Here is a 22697-nt window from a genome sequence, read left to right as displayed (position 1 = left end):
TTTAAGTACCAATCTTTGAGGACCTATACTCAAAATTGAGAAAAGATAATGAAAAAAAGAATCTCTGGCGTCAGATAAGTGAAGTACAGAAGACTTTCCATTATAATGAAACCTGGTTTGTGCTAAAAACAACAAAAGCAAAGAGGACCTTGAGTACACAGAGGAATCCAGGGATGGCTTTCCAGAAGTGATAACATATCACCAAGTTATTTTTTGTTTTTGTTTTGTTTTGTTTTTAGAAAAAGAACGTCATTTACATAAGTTTAAGAGAAAAGAAAGGTTAATTTTGTGGTCAGAGGGGAAAAAAATGGATTTCTTCAAATGCAGAGAAGACTAGGAAAGCCCTTTCCTCTTTGGAGACTTTTAAGTAGTTGATATGACTGCTCGTCCGGAGGCATGGTTTTAGGCGTTTATACAGGGGATAAGAGCAAAGAGCAAAAAGATCAAGTGTACAATTTTCCTTGCAAGCTGCATGAAGAGTTGAAATTTAATTCAGTGTGCAGTGGGGTTTCATTCAAGAATAACATCAAAAAAAGAAAAAAATAACATCATAGATTTGGATTTTAGGAAGATCACTTTAACAACAGAATGGAATCTTGGATCATGCAGTTTGAAACAAAACAGAAAGAGACAATTTTTGCAATACAGAAATGACGAACTAATAAAACGGTAGCAGGATGGGAAGGCCACAACTTAAACTGGAGCAGAAGAAAAGGGAAGCAATAGAGAAGCACATTTACAAGCAGTTATTTATAGGAGATGTTTAAAAGAATACATTCAGAGAGAGATAAGAGTAAAAGAGAAAGATGTTAGCAAACTCAGAGTGGAAACCAATTTCTGACACCTAAGAAAGTAGTTTAAGGATGAAATGTTATGAAATGAATTCCATGGACACCCACCTGGATTCCTGCTACAGTTTGACCCATTGCGATCTCTTCAATAATGGTAGAATCTAGCTTAGATTCTGGAAGATACAGGGCAATTTAGCTGCCCTTTGTTACTCAGTATTTTATAGAAAAATAAAGAGAAATGAGAAGAGTTCTAATTAAGATATATAAGAGTTCTAAAGAGATATAAATTGAAGCAAACCTACATGTTTAATCTTTTGTCAATCTTTGAAGATTTATTTATTTATTTGAGAGAGAGAGAGAGAGAGAGAGAGAGAATGCCAGCAGGGGGAGGGGCAAAGGGAGAGGGATGGGAGACAATCTCTAGCAGACTCCCCACTGAGCACAGAGCCCCACTCAGGGCTTGATCTTATGACCCTAAGATCATGACCTGAGCCAAAATTAAGTCAGACACTTAACAGACTGAGCCACCCAGCCCCCCCTTGTGCATCTTTGATTCACCAATCCCAAACAAACCATATCCAATGGTTTTGCGTCACCAATTGACTTACACTGAAGAGGAAAACATGAATTGCAATCCCTGCAGGGCCTAGAACTTACTGTAGCTTTCATTTATTAGCCTATATTCACAATTTTCAAGATTAAATCTTGTAACTCATCCTCAAATTACCTTAGAATGGTTATAAGCATATTAATATAAAAAACAGCAGAGTGCTGGCCAGAAAAGTTGTATTTCTAGAAAACCACCAAATACTTATGAAAGACACAGGAATCTTTCTCAAAGATCTCACTGGTCATAGGTAATACTTACAAAATTTTTTGTTTTGATATTTAAATTTGCCATTCTGTTCTGATGCAAATACCCTGTGTCACCCACAATACCAGGGCAACATGACTTGAGAAAGAACACATTGTTGGTGATGTGGGAAACAAAGGCAGAAGAAAAACTAAATTCCTTACTTCTTACAGCCCATTGATAAGTCCTTGAAACAGGCAGAGTGACATTCCTACAGGAACTCAGCTGACTCCATGTTAATACCTTGCTAAGGGCAAAAGGCAATCCTAGCCTGACCGCCCCCTCCCCCCCATCCTTTAAGCCTACTTTAACATATAAAAATTCCTTTGGAAACTTCCTTTATCTTTACCCCCCAAGATATATGTTGGCAATCACCCCCCAAGCATATGGCCCACTGATATACATCTGAAGGGTCTCATGACTAAGGTTTCATTAGGCGGTAATAAATGACCCTTTCCCAAAAACAGCTAGCCCTCTCAAAGTCCTGGAAATCTTGCTTCCAAATTCCTTAGGGACTTATGCTCTCCCTAACCCTCTTCCACCTTGAAAGTATGTAATGGGTCACTCCTCATGATCCCAGTGCAGCTCTTTCTGCCCATGGGTCCTGTCCCTGTGCTTTAATAAAATCAACTTTTTGCACGAAAGACTTCTCAAGAATTCTTTCTTGGCTATCGGCTTTGAACCCTAATGTTCTTTCAAACATCAGTTGGTAGTAGAAGTTCTGTGGGAGTTTTAAGACAGGACCAAAAAATTCCCCCCTTCATTATCATGACAGAAAAGCCAGTTTATACCGAGCAAGAAAAGTAAATGCAAGCACGTCATTTTGTAGGAATCTTATCCTCATACATGCTACTAAATTTGGAGTATTTCTATAACAGTGTCAGCCTTTTGACCTTTGTAGTGTGTTATGCTATACCTGGGATATTTTGTTCTCTTTACTCTTACAACATTTAATGAATATCACATTGTGATTCCAACCAAACTACTTAACCAGAAACTGTGAACAGAATTTGCTTTATTCCATTCTATATGCTCCCATAAAAAATTACCTGAGTGTTTCTAAATAGGTATTTGTGAGGGAAAAAGACAAAAGGGTAACGATTCTCTCACCTCCACTAGTACCAGGAAACAACATGCATTACATCTCTCTATACCATTCCATTCTGTTGTCCCCTTCACATCTTTTATTGGCTTTCTACTGCTGCTTCAGAAACCACTGCAAATTTATTACCTCAAAACAACAGTCTGTTACAGTTCTTTATGTCAGAAGTCCTAAATTATTCTAAGCAGTCTAAAACTAAGGTGTCAGCAACCTGCATTCATTTCTGGATTCTCTAAAGCAAAATTCAATTCCATGTGGCTATAGGATTGAGGCCCCCATTTTCTTGCTGGCTGTGAATCGAGAGGTGTTTCCAGCTCCTAGAAACTTCATGCATTTTTATTTTTATTATTATTATTTTTTGGACTCATTGCTCCCTTCCTCCATTTTCAAAGCCAGTAATGGTGAGTTAAGTGCTTCTCACACTGCACCTCTTTGAGGAACTCTTCTGCCTTCTTGTCATGTGAAGTGTCATTTGCATAGCCATAACACTTGTGGGAAAAGATCACAGGGCACAAACCCTGACTACCACCCATTAGAAATCTCAATTTTAGCTATACTACCGTACTTCCTCTTCTAAGGGCACTTCTTGCATTTAAGGACATCCCTACATATACTATTAAATTCCCCTGAAATTATATTATGTCTTCTCTCCATTGAATCCATATCTAAATGCACTTTTACATATTTATGTTTCAAGGCCCAATTCAAAGCCAATTTTTCCACAGAACTTTTTGACTTCTAATTGGAATCAATGCCTCTGTCTCCTAGAGTCCTTATTGGGGAGCAGGATGGATAGGGCAATTAGGAAAAGGGGACTAAGATATATTCCATCTCTGTGATATGCCAGGTGATTTCAACACATTTATTGTACACATCTATCCAATGAAGTCGGTATTATTAATCTTATTTAATAGGTGAAAAACATGTCCCAGAAAGGGTCGTTCTCTTCTCTGATACCATGTGGCTTACAAATGGAGGAGGTAGGATATAGCTTCTGATCTGGTTAGCTCCTCCTCCATTTATAAACATCTGGGTAAAACATCCGCATTTTTTTCTGATGCCTCGGTACACTTTGTACTCTGTGATAGCCCTTATCAGACAACATAGATTGTAGAACACAAGATGTCAATAATCCTTCAAATTAAAATAATTGAAGTGCTCATTCTGCATATTCTAAGAGGTCCAACACCTTCTCTGGAATTTTTGGCTGACATCTCTCTGTGTAGCTTACTTTGGCATCGGCCTCCTAGCAGCCTTCCTCCACATACAGACTTCTACTGGTGTTTTTAGGGAGTATCTCGTATCTTCCGAGTCTGCATGCAGAACAGCTTTCTTCTCCATTGTCTTGTCCTACCTTTTGTCCTCGGATCCTCAGCTATCCTCAGCTGCTGCTTTGTCTCTTTACTGCTTTATTAGACACCAAACGCTTTCTCTTGAATTTCACAAAACACCATGGAGCCATGATGATTGTGTCTCTAAAGTTAAGAGAAATAGAGACATATTCCAGAAAAGCACAGGCGATAATTGAAAAATAAATATGAGACATTGTCATTCTTAGCAGTTCTCCGGTTGTCTCTGCCATGAGATATTTCTCGCTTGCTGTATACCTCCTTTAGCCCAGTATGTTGTCAAGCAGCTGAGCACCCAACTGTCTCCCCCAGATTCTTCATCCCAACTCCGCTTCTCCCCCTACCCCAGATCACCCGTAAAGCCTTGTGTCTTCTATCAGTCATGGAGAAAATAAAATGTCTAGTTAATTTATTATTCAAGCAGTGCAATTTGGAAGTGTGTGGAAAATACTCGATCCTATTCCCAGTAGACAGATGGGCAAAGGGGGAGGACATTCTACTCATTAAAAAGGCCTAAAAAAGTGTTTTCCAAAATAAAAGAGCTAGTTATTTCTGAGTTGTGCAACACCTCCCCTGCAATTAGAAGAGTGTTTTGTCTTTTTTTTTTTAATATACCCTTCATGTTCTCATGATGAATGTCGTGTGTGGGAATGAGGTAGGGTGTGGGGAACCTACATGTATTTCATCACCAGAACATGAGCTCTTTACTTTTCTTGCTCTTAAGGACTTCGTACGCTTTAGTTGCCTCGCCAATGTTTTGCATGCTGTAATTCTGAATGTTCAGCATGTGAATATTCCCCTAATAGCTTGCTGCCTTAGCCACCTGGGAAACTACAGTGTTGAGTGCTTTGTGGTTTTTCTAAATGACTCCAAGATTTATAACTTCTGTGACTATGCCTCTTTTATCCAATTACTTCCTTTAACTGCAATGATTCTTGTTTTATTTGTTCATTTTGGTTAATACTTAAGATGCCATTATATTAAAAAATTAAACATTTTCTTGAAAAATAAATTAATCACAATAGGCATTTTACTTTAAAATGGATTCTGCATATGGGCTTTATTTTTCTATCTATAAAGGTAGCACATGCTCAAATATGTATGTTCCTGAAAAGAAATGCCAGCTTTCATCAAGAATTCCTGGACACAGTCACAGCTCTTGAAGTGAAAAAAACAGGTTCGTTCTTTAAGGTTGCTATTTGTTCACTCTATTTTCTAATGTGTTCTTAATTGGTATTGGGGATCTAACAAAAGAATAGAATTAAAAACTTACAGAAAATTCATTCTCGTTATGTTTCCATACTTTGTGGCTCTCAGATTTAATGGACACTCAAATGATAAGTCATCTATTTTTTAATGTTTTGTGAATATGCAGTTGATTTGAAGTATTTGTTAAAATCATATGTAATCCCTTTTAAAATCCTTGGATTAATAGGTTTTAGGTAGAATTATTTTGGCCTATGCAATTTGCCATGGTTATAATGCCTCTTTAATGCTTACAGAAATGGTGAGTAAACTTCACTGAATTTGGAAAGCATTGCACGTAGAAATTGTAAAGTGCAACGTACTTACTCGTCTTTGGAAAACTGCCAAAGCAGTGGGCAAGCAAAGTGCCAAATATGTGCACGGGGCATCCGTGAATGACAGACTAAAGTGCATATGAGTCTGTGAAAACAGGTGGTCTGGGATGCCTGGTATCAGCAAAGCATCTGGGCCCTGAAGTGTGACTGAATTATATTTTCTGCTCCCAAATGAGAACAATGCTAATCATGAAAACGCAGAGGCTGGCATTGTTTAGAATCCCTTTGTTTTGTAACCCTTGCAAGGTATTAAAATAGAAATGGAACCATGCTTTCAATATTTGGAAACGCTAAGTCTCATCTATGATTCTCTGGGATGTATCGATTCTTACGGCGCTGTTAGCGACGCTACATGCACATATGTTAACCTAGATGCTCAGTCTGGCTCTTTTTCAGTTTTGAGGATGCACATATGCTGAATGAATGAGATGGCTTTCTGTCTTCATTTTTCAGTTACAGATTTGACCCCTAATAAATGTTACAAAATAAACGCTAATTATAGACATAATGCTTCGTTCTTGATTTCCCTGTTTTTTGCTCTTCTTTTAAAGAAGGTAGGGCTCCAAAGTGCTTTCCCGAGCTTTAATTCCTCGATATTGTAAACTAAACTGCTATGCTCTTTCTAGAAACAGCAAAACACTCTTTTAATTTATGTTTGAAGAATATTTAAATGCAAGTTCGGACTGAACCAGAACCAAATTTAATTATGTTCTAAACAAAGAATGCTCAACAATAAAAGCAACATGAATAGACATTGTCGTTTGCTTCATATGGAGGGCAAACCACCTTTTCACTATGTTCTACTTCAGTGATTCTCAGCGTGGAGCAAACTTTACAATTATGGAGGGAGGGCTTAAAAATACTGATGCTTAATATGCACATGTCCATGAACAATCTGATTTAATTGTTCTGGGGCAAGGCCCACGCTTCAGTATTTTTAAAAGCTCCCCCAGGTGATTCTAATGTCCACCCAGTATTAAAAACTACTACTATATGTGAAACTACTTTAATATTCAATCCCCCAACCTCATATTGTGTTTGTAATATACTTCTCTCGTTATATCTCTGGACTTTGTAAAAATGTCTTTTGTTTACCTCTTTGCTTATTCAAAATGTTCTATGGAATAGAAGGGAGATTTCATTTTTTAAAAACCCACTGCTTCTGAAACACCATGATCACTAATTGCTCGGTTTAATGCCCCAATCGGTGAAAAGTGAGGGAAGAGAGAATCTCTTATCCTAACTCCTTTCCACTGTTTTGTTAATTGATAAACTAGATAGAAATGCATAATCACCTTTCCCTTTAGTTCTAATTGCAAATTGATTAGAAATTTGTCACTTATTAGCATGGCACATCACAATCAGAAAACTGGTTAGAAATTCAGAAAGAGCTTTTGGTGTAAGAAGCCTCCAAGTCCCTTCTGTAAACAAATGTGAGTAATTGTCAACATTGTTCCCTGGTTGATCTTACTGCTAAATACTTACCTTGCATTATTGTAATTCATAGCAAGCAATATATTGATAAGTGGCTTTATGGAGTAGAGTCTAGGGAGCATAAAGTCAGCAAAAATTTGAATAGTGATAGAGCAATATTAGCCACATGGTTTACTAACTACCTATAATGGTCTACAGTTCTTTTTTTTGTTGTTGTTTTTAATTTTATCTCAGTGTAATTACATACTCTGATATTTGATAGATATTTTTATTTTATCCAAGTAATCTACATTAAAATTGAAACTTAAAATTAAATACCTATGCTTATAGTCTTAAGATATTACAAAGAAACATGTAAAGAAAAACTTATCAATTTTTAAATTGACCTTAGTGATTTTCCTGAAAATTATTATCATCATTATTAAAGTAGGCTCCATGCCCAGTGTGGAGACCGATGTGGGGCTCAAACTCACTCTGAGATCACAACCTGAGCTGAGATCAGGAATAGGGTGATTCAGTGAGTGAGCCTCCAAGCCACCCCTCCTGAAGATTGCTTTTATCTCCCCTCTTATTTACTTACCTTTCTTTCTTGTTTTTCTTTCCTCCTTTCTTTCTTCCATCTTGTTCTTTCTTTATTGAAGATATAATCCTTAAAAGCAAAAAAAAAAAAAAAAAAAAGATACAGTAAAAGAAAACACACGCAGTAAGGAAATCATGTGGAGGGCTTTTTTTTTTTTTCTTTTACTACTTTCTCCATTTTCTTCAGTTATTTGTCATGCAGTCTCTTCCCAAACTTGTCCCATCACATCTGGGTCCTGAGTGAGAGATTCTCACTGGGCTCACATTGTCCAGACCTACTTATGCTATGTCTCACATGTGCTGTGTTCTAAAAAAAACAGCCAATGTTCTCAATCATCTGCTTCCAAACATACTCACACTAATATTTCCTTGTGGGTCTGCTATATGTCTAGTTGGACCAAATAATTCACAAAGTGGTAGGGGTAAATATTAGCTTATTATAAAAAATGAATGAGTTTATAAAATAAAAATTTCATATTATGTTATAAAGTCCTCTTTACTTACTATCTGCATGATGGTGGAAACCATATTATTCATATATACAACGTCGGTTCTAACACAATGCCTCGGCAAATCAGTACATGATTCCTTACAGAAATTAGAGTTTAAATAATAATGATAGAGATGATGACGACAAGTCATCATCTAAGAATCATCTAAGAACGATGAGTCTGTAGGGAATGTTGGAGAAAGAAGAGGGGATTTGAGATCATTTTAGAAAAAAGATGATATTACTAAAAAGATGATATTGGGAGTTTGGGGTGCTTTTTGAGGTTATGGTTTTCATATTTAAGGAAGTTCTTTCAAAACATTTGTGTAATTTTCTGCAGCAACATTCAGCTTCTCAGTTGCAGCCAGAGTATACAAATATTTAGTTATAGTCAGGTCTGGGATTTTTGCTGGAAGAGTAGAAAAAGATAGATAGATGGAGACTGGATTTTTGAGAAAGCAAGTGATAAGTTCAGCATTGAAGTAGTAGTGAGAAACAATGAATACTTCTCTGTCATATTGAGCTGTGTGAGTTGGGTGTGGGTTGGACACCCATCACCTGAAAATGCTGTAGATAAAACTGTCTTCAAGAGACAGCCAAGTGTCATTTGGGGCACAGAGATAAGAGGAATATTTGAACGAAATGTTTGAAGGCATAGAGTGATTTGTTGCTGAGAGAAGCTGAATTTTTAGGGACATAGGAGAAAGACTTGGGAAAAAAGGAGGGAAGAAAAAAAAACAATGGAAAATGAGATTTGGGTAAAAGAGATACAGGAAGTACAGAATAGGCATCTTTGATGACGGACAACCTGATGGTGACTGCAATGGACAGGCTGCAAGGCATTGTGGGACTGGTTATGGAGAGCATGCCTTCCAAAGTCTTGCTACTCAAAAATGAGATTCAAATGTTCTCAATGACTTCTTCCAAGTCACCAATCAACTGCTGACTAAAAGGGACTGCTGTTGTATATTTGATTTTGACACAAGAGAATATATCCTTATGAACCATCAGTGCTTATTCTAACTCCTCTTATTATCTGTCTTCAATATAAAGACACCTATGGTCCTGCCTTTGAGTTTTGTATACAGAGAGACAGATAACATAAGCTGAATGTAAGGCTCATTTTAAGACAAACAGATTAAAAAAGCCAAGGGGCTAATCAGCTGAATTGCATGAGGCTATCTTTAGGTAATAACAACAAAACTATGTAAGACTCCAAAACATAACACATTTTAAATTATATATACATATTTTTATTTTCCATTTTTTTTACAAAAATGATTTATATGCCTTAATTATTTATGAGGACAGATTTTTAAAATTTGTTCTGGGACTTCTATCTTAATATTTGCTGAAGTATTTTTTATTATTTTTCTCAGAACCACAGCTAAAATTAAAGCATTATTAGAGGCAATAATAAAAGAACATAACTAAAATCCATTTTACCTGTAAATGAGACTTCTCTAATGTTAAATTTCAATGCCATAGTAAAAAGGTTATCATCATTTATTAGGTGAAATTAAGAACTTAAATTTTACTAATGGTACAATTTTCTTGCTAATTCATTCTTTACTTAATAGCACATAATTGTTTGAATAAAATTTAATGCCTTCTCAAAAAAGCAAAAGCATTGTGAAGGGGCATATTCAACTCCAACTTAAAATTTTAGTTAAATTATAAAGAAATTTGAGAATAACATTAATGCATTCTGTGTTGGTGGCTTTCCTGTCACACTTTTGAAACAGTGAAATATGTGTAATGGGTAGTCAGAATATTACCAGCATTTACTCATCATAGAATAAAACACTATAAAGTGATTAATTTGGCAAATACCTTCTAGCAACAAAAACGGAAATATATATATCAAAATAATTTATCATTTATGATAATGAAAAAGTAGTCTTGTGGTTTAATGATTTTTATAAATACAAAATAGGAAGTGTATGTAAACAGTGAATGCTTAACATCTATAAAACATCAACAACTTCCTTCTAAGAAAACATTGCTTAATAGCTACATGATAAATTCTGGGAAGAGTATGCCCATTGTCTAATGCACCACTTTCAGTCTGATGTTAAATACTAGTTAGATCTCTCTATTCTTTCATTCATTTAGGTGGTGAGTTTATATCATGTATGTATGAATACAATTATAATAAGGACCAAAGAAGAAGTCAAGATTGAGATGAGAGATTATTACAGAAAGACCTAAACCAAATTTGACACTCAGAGATTTTTTTTCTTTTTTTTTTTTGAGAAGTTATATTTATGTTAATATGTGAAGGATATGGTATAACTACCCATAAAATAATGTGTGAAAAGAATACTCTGTACACAAAGAGAATGTACAAAAGATGATAGTTTACTATAGATCTGAGATCTGAAGAGAGTCTGATTTTTTGTCAAATCGAAATTAAAAACAAATCATGAACTAGATTTTCTGATACGTTTTAAAAAAAGCTAACCAATGGCTGGCAGATTCTGGAAAAAGGTAATTTTATGGTTGACAACTGATTCAAAAACTACATTTGATTGTTTTCAAACATTCTAAAACTTTTCTACCTTTCCAAATAAGACATAAACTCCACGTTCTCTATTTTGATGATGTAAAGTTTTAATTATACTTATAGAAAAAAGAAATACTCCAAGCTGAAAGACCAGTGTTTCCCCTTTCACTTTCATTGCTACTTTCTTTTACTGTGTACACATACATATAAGTACAAGTTATGTGTCAATAGTTTTATAATCAGTTAACAGCTAGTATATACTTTGCCTTAGTGCTTTCTTCCTGTTTCTCTTTCTGCTCTGGTTGGGGTTTATTTTTGGTTTGCTTGCTTAAGTAGGTGCTAGTAGAGCATAGTAACTTGTTTCTTCATTTCAAAAAATGCATTAATCCCACCTAAACTGACTGCCCACAATCTAATCTGATTCATTAGTGTTTTTGACTTTGATTTCTCAGAGGGGTCAGCATTCCTTTTATGCATGCTTCTGTCATTCTTTCCAGTCACATCAAACACAGACCTGTGGACCTAACAGACTCATTTCATTTACACTTTGCCATTATTGCAAAGAAGTGGTTATTTTCTAAATGGTCTCTAATAGCCTGAAAGAGCTAACTTAACTTTCTGAAGTGCTTAACTTAACTCTGAAACAATCCATGTAAGACTGATTCAGTATATCTAGCTTTGATTATTGCACTAAGACATCTCTGATCCTAAAAGTTTGGAGCCCAAAAGTATCTCCCCCAGGTGAAGATTAAGTCATAATGGAATTACGACTCATACCCATTGTATTTTTGAGATATACTTAAGCATTTATGTTTTCCTTCCTACATGAAATTATGTAAACATAAAAATATTTTTATTCCACACAAAATTAGTCTTATCCTAAATACTGTTTATATAAGCTTAATGTAATGGACATATATACTTTTTTTAGTCCAAAAAATATCTCTTATCCACATAAAATGGAACAATACATTTAGAAAACTAGTGAATTAGCACTTTGGGTGCCTAATACTATTTTTGCCCATAAAATTATATGCCCTGATATAAAATATCTAGATATTTTATTTTTTACAAGTAAATTTTATTAAGACGATTTAATCCTAAAACATAAGCCCTAAAGCTTCTAAGATGATATGACTTGTCAACTCATTTTAACACTCTTAGATGCTAAAGGAGTACTCTTTTTTTATTTATGGTAGGGACACTCTGACAGCATAACATGGCTAAAATAACTGTGAGGAAGTTTTATGTTCTTACTGTGGTAGTGAAAGACCCTTACCTCCTTAAGTTCTTGATTTACTAGATATCCTCATATTAGTAAGGTCAATGTCCTGGAACACATTTTTCTAACAGTCAATAAAGTGAAATAGGAATGGATGTAATTTTTTATGAGAAAATCATTTTAGAGTGTTTGATTGAAACACAAAATAAAGTGATTGTCAATCTTGTCATGACAGGTTGGATAGATGGATATTAACCATGAATTTTGACAGTTGAAACTTTTATTTGATATTTCTCATACTTAACTCTGATACCAAACCTAGTTCCAAAATAGACTTTATGCAAGTTATAACAAAACCACACACACACACACACACACACACACACACACACAGGAAAAACAAAAACAAAAACAAAAACAAAAACAACCCAGCCCTGTGAAGTTAGAAAAATACAAAACAAAGAAAACATCCAACAGCTGTAATGCATGTGTGGGTAGGCAAAATAAGGGGACAGAGTATGATTATATCAGAACAGATTTAAGAGAACTTGATACAATTACATGTAAACTTCAAATTCTCAGCTTCCTTGGTGTCTATAGACTTTGCCAGCATTTTGAGTGCTAATCATGTGTCAGACAGCATTCTAAACATTTACTCCTCGAAGAAACATTGAGCTAAGTAGATTACTATCCCATTTACTGATATCCCATGTACCTGAAAAATCCTGGCCTATAGTGATAAGCAATAAATGAAGTTTTAAAGAGACTAAGTGACTGACTCAGTGTCAAATGGATGATAAATATTAAACTGAGATGTGAAAATGTGTCTTTTGACTACAGAATCAATGCTTTATGATCTACTGTTACCAAAAAAACATCCATAGTTGTGAACCTTCAGCTACTAAAGCCTTTTGGTGATCTTAACTGTTAGTAAGACATCAAAGTATTACTTATTTCACATGTTGGACATGGTTGCTATTTAATTAAAATTTCTCTGTCTTTATATTTCTTAGAATACAAATTACACCTAGCCTTCAACATCTATAGTCTATATAGCTCCGTGGTTATTCATTACTGGTATAAATGCAATTATTTAATTAGATACTTTAATATTACATTTCTTTCATAAAAAGTGATTAGATCCAGGATAAATTACGCTGGTTATCTTCCTGAATGTATATATCTGATTATTTAAAAATGCTTTCCGAAGTTGAAGACTTTCTCTAGGTAGAGTACACAAATCATTTATCTGTTTATTCTGTCATTCCTCGATTCTAGAAAATTTGTTAAGCACCAATTACCTGCCAGATTCTACATAAAGTATTAGGGAAGTAGTGGTAAGAAGAAGGATGTCACTCTGTTTCCATGGGCTTTTAGATTATTGGAAGTAATAAACATGACCAAAAAAAAAAATGCATTCAACATAAAATTACAATCAATGTTGTTAATAAAAGACAATGAATACAAAGTGACAATTCTGATTTCTGATTAGTTGGGGGCGCCTGCGTGGCTCAAAGTTAAGCATCTGCCTTGGCTGAGGTCATGTTCTCAGGATCCTGGGATTGAGCCCACATCCCTCTGGGCTCCCTGCTCAGTGCAACAGGGAGTCTGCTACTCCCTCTTCCTCTGCCCCTCCGCCTGCTGAGCTCTTTCACTCAAATCAATCAATCAATCAATCTTTAAAAAATATATAAATGATTGATTCTTTGGTAGCAGTTTTTAGGTAAAGTGATAGGGATGGAGAGCCTGCAACTCAGAGGTAACAGTGTGTGTGGAAGCCCTGAGGCAAGCTAGTACAAAACATATTAGGTGAGGAAATAATGCTGTGTGATTAGGGAATGAAGGGCAAGTGGGAGAGTGATGCTAGTTGTTGCTAGAGGGGTAGGTGGGACTCAGATAATTTATGCAGTTTTAGACTGTTAGTCTTTATCCTACCAGCATAGTGTTTATACAAGAGTGGTATGCTGAACCGTGTATGTAAGTGATGAAGGATAGTTGGAAGGCAGGCAGGCAGGGACAAGACACCCACCCCCCAAGAGGAAACCACCCTTAAAAGGATTTTACACCACCCCGGAAAGAGCCCTCCACCCTTCCCCATGTGATGGATAGATGACAAAAACCTGATTGGGTAACAGGCACGCAGGGAGGGTTAATCAGATTAAAACAGCCCACCAACAATCTCATAAAGACGCCTAGACTTAGAAACTCCAGTGGCTACCCTCTCGGGTCCCCTCCCACCGAAGGAGCTTTGTATTATCACTTTACTATCACTCAATTAAACTGCTTTGCTGCCCACCACTCTTCCTCTGGTCTACCTCTTCACTCTTTGAAGCTGTGTGACCAAGGCTGCGGGCACCAAAGGGAGAGAAATCCTGCAAATAAGCAACACTTATGGCTGCAAGGAGGAAGAAAGAATTGAAGTGGTTTTGCTGTGGGAAACCAGTTCAGATGCTGCAGCAATAGTGCATGTTAGAGATGATGGTGAGTTGGACTTCAACCCCAGTGTTCAACATCAAGCCTTGCTCCAGAGCTGTGGATGTGCCTGACTGCCCTACAAAATTTTTACTTACCACCCCCCACAATTACATGAGCCAATTCCTTGAAATCACTCTATCTATCACTACATTTCTGTTATATCTGTTTCTGTTTCTCTAGAAATATGAAATTATGAAATGTACAAAGTTCCTTTGGGAATTTGACTTTAAAGGTAAGGAGAAAAAGCTGGACAATAAGACAATAGCTGGAGGGCAAATGGAATTAAATGTTAAGTGAAAGACTGTAGTAGAAAAGAAAAGAATGAATACACTCAACACAAAGAATTAACAATAAATTTCTTGATGCAAGAAGGTTGGGTGGATTCAGGATTGAAGGGATAATAGGATCTAGAGGACAGCAGGAATTATTGCTCTTAAATGGTGATTGTGAAAGCTTAGGTCTGAGTATTTTGTTATCTAGATAAAGAACTAGAATCTGTGTCTATCTAGTCTTACGGTTTCAGTTTCCTTTAAGAAGTAGTCTTTGAAAGTGTCTACTGAGAGTGAACTCAGGTGATGTGAGAAAGAGGCAGTTACAGACCTGACAAGAACAGAAAAAATTTAAAATAGAAACTTAGGTGGGATTTCAAGCATGGACAGTGCATGTAGGTAATTTTCCCAACTTTTCCTCTGAATATCATTTTAAACAAAACAACAACAATCACTTAAGATGATTAAAAAAAAAACCTTACAAACTCGATTTTGTGTGCAACTAGAAAGCAGATGTAATCTAGACTCCAAATTATGTGTAAATGCTACCAAACTATCTACAATTGGGCAAAAGATAAGTGAGAAAATAGGGAGAGGTATAGATAATGGCAGGGTTAGGAAAGTTTATTTCAGAAAATTCGAGGAAATATACATTTTATAAATGTTTATCTTGTGATTTCAACAAGAAATGTGAGAACTATAGTAAATAAGGAAGACAGGAGAAGCTCTTCTGCAAGTGATTTGGCTCAGGATTTGGAACTGCACAATGAATCACACAAAATACAATCTGACTCTATGGCAACAGAGGTAGAATGATTCTTTGGTGTATAGAAACCTTTCTGTATGGTAGATTACCTGGACAACTTCCTATACACAGGAAATTAATAAAAACAGCTAGACCAAGTAGATGTAACATAGATAATGGTGAAAAATATAGTGAAAGAAATGATATGCTATTGTTATAAAAACAATATTAGTAAAACGAGAAGAAAAAGAGCAGAGAAACCTACCAACCAACAAAGTGACCAGAAAAAATACCACAGAGAAAATATAAATTTTGGCCATGTATGTTCCCATTACTTAGAAAACAAAGTAAACAAATCACATTGATGAAGGAAGACAACAATACAGAAAAAAACAAAACAAAAGTCAAGGACTAGAGGATAAGAAAGATGGAGGAGACAAAATGGGAACATGGACAGGGTTTAAGAAGGAAGCAGGAAATTTCACCAAAGCATCATAGAAATGAAGACAATCTTGAAAGAAGCACAAACAAAAAGACCTGTAGTTATCACAGTAATAGACATAGAGGGTGAGAAAGAGAAAACAAGGACAAGGGAATGGTAATAGACCAGAATTAAATGAGATAACAGAATAAGTAATACATTTAGAAGACAGGCAAAAAGATATAACATATATATAATTGGAATCTTTAAAGACTGTAAGACCAAATAATGGAACAGAGTATAATTTAAAAATGTAATAATAATGAATTTGCACAGTTAGAAAATATTAAAATCTACATAATGAAGGGGAACAGCAGTTGTCTGAAAAAAGAAATATCATCTCCTTGAGAGGGAGAAATTAATCCAATTGAGATTCAGATTTCTTTAACAACAATATTCAGTATCAGAAGAATGTGGATCAATACCTAGAGGAGATATCCTCCAGGAAAGAAAATGTCATCTGAGACTTGATATTCAGCCAGACCTTCAACAGAAAGTTTCAAAAAGAGAAGAAAAAAAAAGTGATCTCTACAGATGACAATATATTCTGTTAATGAGGCTTTGGGGAGATAGACATTCACATTGATGGTGAAAACTTTAACTAGTACGAACCTTATAAAGAGTCAATTGCTAACATTGACCAAATTTAAAACACGCACTTTGACAGAGCAATCTCACTTTTCAGAATTGATCATGATGGTATACTTATTTATATGTGAAATGACATATTTTCAAGTTTATTCAGCCCATTGTTTGTAATACATTAAGATTGGAAATGACTTAAATATATAAATTATTTATATCCACATAGTGATATAAGCATCTGAGAAACATTTTTACTGATAGAGAATAGTGCTTAATGTTAAATGAAAAAGTTCAGAACAGTGTGGATAGTAAGATATTTATTTTTTTTCTGTCTGTATCTATATTAAAAATTCTACAAAGAAACATAAGAAATCACTAACAGGAGTGATTTTGAGAGCAAGATATGGATTAGGAAGACGAAAGATGGGTAAGATAGTAGGAGAACGATTTTCACTGTGTACTTTTCTTGGGTATTTTGGAGTTTTGAATCATTGGATGCATTACATATTCAAAAAAAGAAAGTGAATAAATTGAATTAAAAAAAAGAAATAATACAATAGGTGAACTATCTGAACAAATATCTCTAGGCTCACGAACTAATTCCTTATTAAGAATCTTTTGTTAAGTCAGTTTAGAAAAATGACATTCATAGCATGATTTTCAATAATATTGGCTATATTCTGAGGCATAGAGAACCACAATGTTCTGTAATCCCACTCAGCTATGTGGCTCTGACATGTGACAAAATAATGTCACCATCTCTGCTTCAACTAAAGTTGGAACATGTGACAATCCTGTTGAATTATTAAAACAAAACAAAACAAATGTCACCACCAATAAAACCTTGCTACTATCATTTAGTCATCATTTAAGATTTAAATTTTTAAGGATCTGTTGAAGTACTCGTTCTTTATGTTTCAGTGCTGTTCTATTTCTGTCATCATTGCAATACTGGTGATTTTTTAGATGATCTATGTCATCTAAAAGCTACTAAATCTATTTTAGGATAAGGTAGTTGGAGATAATGCAAAAATTACAGAATACTCCTCATTGAGGAAAATAGTTCTTTAAGTTAGTCACATATGAAAATCTCTGCAGAATACATTTGAAAGATGTTAAAGAGAAATATATATATAACTGTCATTTTCCAGATATACATAGTAGCTCTCACTCCTAAAATAATACATATTTTAACTAGCAAAATGTAATAGTCTATGAGTTTATTCTTGTATTACTGGAAACGAGTACAGAAATACCAAAATAACTCTTCAGTAATTTTTATGGCTGGAAAAAAAATTATGTTTTCTTCTGTTTTATGGCCTAGGAAGTATAACTAAAACATTATCTTTGGACAGCTCTATAAGGAAAATTTCTGTTGTGATTCTGTTGCATCCAGTCACTAGACAGAAGTACAGTGTTTAACTTCTGGATAATGCAATGCCACACTCATCTTGAATCCTGGTGATTACTTCCAGATAGGAAATTAAAGTGTGGGGAAATCTAATGGAAAATCAAATTAATATTACTAAATTGGAAACATGATCATTAAATATCTTAAAATGAGAATAATCTTGCCTCCTTAATAAAATCTTTCATTCATTTTAATACATGACACCATTTGTTCATAAATAGGCTTTTTCAAAATCCATTTTGTGCTTGTTTTTAAAAACATCATTTTTTGGAATAACTTTTGCCATGCATCAAAGATGCAATTACCTGGTGTTTGAAAATGTTCTTTTGAAAGACTTCTACAAATTCAAATCATGAATTTTGTTTCATCTGGTTTTTAATCTCAACTCAAGTTTTTTAATTACCATCTAAAATGATTCTATATTCCCCATTCAAATATATGATAATTAACTGCGATGAAATTATGTGTAATGTAAGTTGCTGTCAGACAGAACCCCAAATTGCAATACATAGTATAAACCAAAGTAAATTATCCTCTCCAAATTAATGTATCTTCAGTTTACATTGACAATAATATAAAACTAAAGCAGCCATTTAGACCAAAGAAAGCTGCAAAGCATATTATTGGATGTGAGATGTTAAATGAAGACTGAAAAAATAGATGAATGAGTTTGCAACTCTTTATGTGACTGCTCAATGCTTCTGTTTTTAAATTAACACTCTAATTATCCTGTTTATAAATCTGCTTATATGATATATATGTTTCTAGTGTATTCAATATCTAATTACAGTGCTTGTTAATAGAAGTGTATTTTATATGTTAACATATCCCTTTTTCTTGAAATAGTAATTGTAGAAGCTGGAGCAAGCCATGCCTATCCTATTAAAATTGATGAATCCCGATATTCTCTGAACAGAGAAAAAAAGTACGATATATTGGAACAGAGCCACATGGATCATTAAAATAAATAACTTGTATAAGCAATTGTAATGTGAAAATTTAATAGTCACATCAAATATTTTCCCACTCGTTTGTACCACTTGAGAATCCCTTCAACATGCTCACCAGAGAAATATAAAAGGTATAAATATAATGTTTCTTTGGAAAGGGAGTAGTTTTTAATCAATATAATTTATAAATGATTTTTACTTTCTTTCTTCCTCTAAAATTCCTTAGGTTTTTGCTGCTATTGGAAGAGAAGACAAGCAAAACTCATCAGCACAGTGAATGACAAAATATCCAGTAACATTGCTTCTTATAGAAAATCACCTAAACGATAAAAAGAAAAAACAAAACAAAACACATGAACACAAAAAACAAGAAACTACTCCCAAAACTCTTGTATGAAATGGTGGTGGGGGCATGTCAAAAAGGTAGTAACTACTTTTTCTTGTTTCTCACTTTATAACTTTAAGAGTCTATTTTCATGATTGACTAAATTTTTTTAATGAAAAAAAAAAAGAAGATATTAGCTCTAAGGCAGTGAAATTATAGGGCACAAAATTGTCCAACATGATCATCTAGAACAACTGTTCGATGACCTGTGATTTTGTCCCCTATTAGGGACATTTGTTGATGTCGGGAAACTTTTTATTGTCACTGCTTGTGGGGGGAGGGGGCAAATTGACGAAGATTACTTCTTTGACCATACTTCAGTGAGGCTTCTCTGAGACTTCTTCTCTACTAGATCTCTAACTTGGATGTCTTTGTCCTTGGCTTCCTTAGCCCAGTTTAGCAAAGAATCCTGCTAAGTTAATCAAGAACTCCACCATTGAACACTTGATGTTTGATCTAATTCTCCACCCTTCACCCTTGATTTCTAAATCCTTGGCCTGCCTGCAGTAAGAATCTTGTTAAGCCAGTTTAGCAAGAATTCCCCTTCCTATGGTATCTAATAAAGTTCCTTTTAATAATATTCTTTTTTTTTTTTTTTTTTAAAGTAGGCTCCACTTCCAGTGTTGATCCCAACACTGGCATGAACTCACGACCTTGAGATCATGACCTGAGCTGACATCCAGTCAGATGTTTAACTGACTAAGCCACCCAGGTGCTCCCTTTTTAATAAATTTCTATCCACTGACCTCACTCTGCTCTTTGGCTATAATCCTGAGTTGTCTATTTTATTTGAAGTTGAGTTCAATCTGTCTTCTTTAGGGCAATAGTCTTAACCTCCATTGTAATGTGCTTGAATAAAGTCCTTCCCATGGTTTTTAACAAATGTTCATTGTAAAACAAATTTTAACAACTGTCAGATTAATTTGTCTTTAACAGGATACTATTCGCATCTAGTGGGTGGAGGCCAGAAATACTGAAAAGCATCCTAGAAATGCACAAGACAGCTCCCAAACAAAAGAATTATTCAGCCCTAAATGTCAATAGCACATGACTGAGAACTGCACTCTAGAGAGGTATCAGAATGCCTGACATACATATAATCAAAGGTGGTCTGCTGTGCCTATCTTCAGTAAAAGAATTAAGCCAATTTGAATGGGAATTGCACCTTTTTTTTTTTTTAAGTTTTGCCTATATTAGTAACTCACACTTGGAACTAGAATTTGGGAAATTTGTAGGAAGGAAGGCTGTTGGACCTAGCCTAACAAAGTGGTTGTGCTATGGGAATTAACAGATATGCATCTCAATATAAGTGAACAGATGTTTGACATCTGACTGTTGGGATCCTCTACTCGCTGCCAGAAATCAGACTAGCAAGAACATCCCTGCAGCTCTTGGCAAGGGCTCTGCATGGTCCAACTTAAAAGAGTGACACTATTTGGCAGCAGAAGTAGTAATAGTGGACCACTCATACTAAGTTCTCCCCATGACAAGCATTAGAATGACCATCTTAGTACTGAAGAAACCCCTAGAATGTTAATATAATTCAAGCAAGGACTTCAAGAGGCAGGCGACTCTTGGACCTCCTGCTAACAATACAAGTGTGAACGCATGTAAACAACTGGAAAATTAAGAGAAATGATAAGAATGAACAACTAAATATAACTTTATATGATGTGTCAATTATTCAATTGTATTCAAATGCATTAGTGTTACAATAGCACAGAAAGATTAATAGTTACAGAGGGCTTAAAAGAAGACGATAGAAGATATGGAAAGAAATAATATATGTAAAGTCTGATTTAGCTCAATTCTAGAGCAATGCAGGTCTTACAAAAAAAGAGCACCTATCACTATTATCTTATTTTTCTTTTAAAGATGTTCAAATGCAAGTTACTGAGAGGAGAAAGCAAATGATATGCCAAGTTATAAAGACTGAGTTGAGAAAAATGGAATAGAAATAGATAGAAGTAGAATATATATCAAGCTCAGCATAATGCTTATACAGATTGGATCTAAGTTCATGTCGGGAGTGACTGAAAATATCAGGTTGTTTGTCAGACTTTGGAAGATTATGAACATCACTGAGTGCCAAATGCCTTAACTTTCACTATTTTAACATCCCACTCTACACTTCAGGCAAGTTGAAATATTACAAGTCCCTACTTACATAGTCATTTTTGGTCCTCTTCTTTATTTCGTTAAGACTTAATTTTTTTAAAAAAGCAAAGTGGAGGAAAAAGTACAGAAATTTCCCATATACTCTGTGTCCCCACACATGTACAGCTTCTCCCAGTATCAACATCCCCCACCAATGTGGTACATTTGTTATAACTAATGAACTCACATTAACACATCATAATCATCTGAGTCTATAGTTGGGATTACAGTTCACTCTTGATATTGTACATTCTATGGATTAGGACAAATAGGACAAATGTATAATGACATGTAACCATCATTTTGGTATCATACGGAGTATTTTCACTGCCCTAAAAAATTCCCTATTAATCCACCCCCCCCAAACTCTGGCAACCACTGTCCATTTTTTTTCTTTTTCTTTTTCTTTTCTTTTCTTTTTTTTTTTTTTTAAGATTTATTTATTTATTTGAGACAGAGAGAGAGTGAGAAGGGGCAGAGGGAGAGGGAGAGAAAGAATCCCTAGCAGATACCCCACCCCCACCCCACGCTGAGCATGGAGCCCAGCACAGGGCTTGATCTCACGATCCTGAGATCCTGAACTGAAACCAAGAGTTGAATGCTGAACCGAATGAGCCACCCAGGAACCCCTACCACTGTTGTTTTTTACTGTTCCATCGTTTTGGTCTTTTCCAGAATGCCATATAGTTGGAATCACACAGTATATAGCCTTTTCAGATGGACTTCTTTTATTTAGTAATATGCATTTAAGTTTCTTCCATGTCTTTTTATGGCTTAATAGCTCATTTCTTTTAGGTGCTGAATAATATTCCTTGTCTAGACGTACCACAGTTTATTTATTCATCCCTTTCTCTCTTAACATGCCGTTCTCCATTTATGGAACTTTTCCTAATCCTTTCACCCACACCCTTACTCCTACCGTCACCATCTTCTGCAAATGAACCTGACTACCCCATACTTGGAGGTGAGTAAAGCATCTTTTTTCCTTCTTTCTGTAAGTCCCTGTGCTCATTATGCTTATCGCCCTTCTTTGTAATTGTTTGTTTACTTATCTGTGAGGACTTTTCTCTTTCACTAATCTCATAGTTTCTGGTACGGTGCTTTACACCCAGGGGAAGTCAATAAGTATTCCTGACTGACTCTCTCTGCTTAAGAGCTTTAGGTAAAATAATTACCGTCAGTAATTGCAAACACACCCACACAAAGCAAATGCTAAAAGGCAAGGAAAAAAACAACTTACATCGTCAAGGCAAAGAATGAAGGTAAGGAAAATTTTTCTCTAATACTTATTGTAGACAATTAGAAAAGATCTTTAATTCTTTTCTATTATGAA

The sequence above is a fragment of the Ursus arctos genome, unplaced genomic scaffold (assembly GCF_023065955.2).
Source record: "Ursus arctos isolate Adak ecotype North America unplaced genomic scaffold, UrsArc2.0 scaffold_4, whole genome shotgun sequence".
In the NCBI taxonomy this organism is placed as follows: domain Eukaryota; kingdom Metazoa; phylum Chordata; class Mammalia; order Carnivora; family Ursidae; genus Ursus; species Ursus arctos.
Note: the sequence above shows the minus strand (reverse complement) of the source record.